This window comes from Lepus europaeus, chromosome 21 (genome assembly GCF_033115175.1).
Source record: "Lepus europaeus isolate LE1 chromosome 21, mLepTim1.pri, whole genome shotgun sequence".
Classification (NCBI taxonomy): domain Eukaryota; kingdom Metazoa; phylum Chordata; class Mammalia; order Lagomorpha; family Leporidae; genus Lepus; species Lepus europaeus.
The window spans coordinates 51,150,905-51,152,371 of NC_084847.1; positions in this window are offsets into that span (position 1 = coordinate 51,150,905).

A 1,467-nucleotide genomic window follows, 5' to 3' on the forward strand; every position below is an offset into this window, starting at 1 on the left:
GGCTGCGAGGGCGGGCGGGGGGAGGGCGGGAGGAGGGGGAGGCTGGGGGAGGGGGCCAGAGGAGGGGGCAGTTACGAAAGGGCCGGGCTCGAGCCTCCCGGGCTGGGCCTGCCTGGGCTGGGCTGAGGGCTTTTTCCCTGCACACACACACACACACGCACACACACACACACTCTTTCCCCATCTCCTTCCCCTGTGCCTGTTCTCGAGGCTGGCTCCGTTCCCGCCAGAAAGTGTGAGGGGGCCTCTGCCAGGACAACCCTCGGGGAGAGAGGAAGCAGGAGGGAGGGCCAGGCAGCCCGGCCAAAAAATCCCGGCCCCAGCCAAGGCCTGAGTGGCCAGGCCCCCACCCCTCCGGCTGGGCCCCAGGCCCAGCGTGGGGACACGGGCCAGCTGTCCCGCGCCTCGGCCCCCACCCCAGGCCTCCAGACTCCCCAGCACCCCCAGGCCTGGCCAGAGACGGGCCCTGCCCAGAGCTGGGGCGGGGTGGGGGGGTGGGGGAGGAGGTGGAGGAGGCACTGGACAAGGCCTCGGGGTCCGGTGCCAAGGTCTGCGGAGGTCAAAGGGGCTGCAGGCAGAATGTTCTGGAAGGTGAGATGGGGGCAGCTGGAGGGTGGTCCGGGGGACCCTGGCCCACTCCGGGCCTCCGTTCTGCATAAAATGAAGTCATGAGGTCCTGCCTGAAGTCCGGGGGAGGGTACGGGATGTGTTGCGGGGGAGGTTGGGGCTATTGTCCACCCAGGCCAGGGGCTGCAGGCAGGGAAGCGGCCTGGGGGTGCAGGCCATGTTGACGCTGTCCCCTGGGGCACCTGGGGACCCTGACACACTCAACTGCACAGTCCAAGTCGGCCCTGTCGCCAGCGCCACACAGGCTGCAGCCCAAGAGCCCCGTGAGTCCAGGGACGTGGGAGCCCCTTGCAGACAGACAGGCAGCCCAGCCTCGCCCCTTGGCCACCACCTGTCTCCAGCAAGGCTGAGCCCCCACCAGGCCTGGGAGCGCCCCCTCATGTCTTGTTCTCCCTGGGAATGCCCGGGGGACTGCCATTCCTCCAGTGGCCAGGAGGGGGCGACCTGCACTGAGACAGCCCAGAGGGGATCCAGCTGAGCTCTGAGCCTGGGTGCCGCACTAGGTGCAGCTGGGACAAGATGGGGACCCTAGGGGTTTGGGTGGGCATGGGGGGGTGTGGAGCTGGGGAGTCCCGTTTCTTCTTACCCCTGCAAGTGGGGCAGAAATAGGGGAGCCAGGAGAGGGAAGCTGGCCCAGTTAAGACCATGGAACCCGTGGGTTCAGAGGGGTGAGTGCGATGTCCCATCCTCCATCACACACACCAGGAGCTCTGGGGCTCGATTCTGTCTCTAGAATCTTCTAGAAGGTCCATTTGCAGACTCTCAAAGGGTGTTCCCACCCCTACCTGGGAAGCTGCTGACAGAGATCAATAAAATGCGTCGGCCTTGCTCTGCACCTGT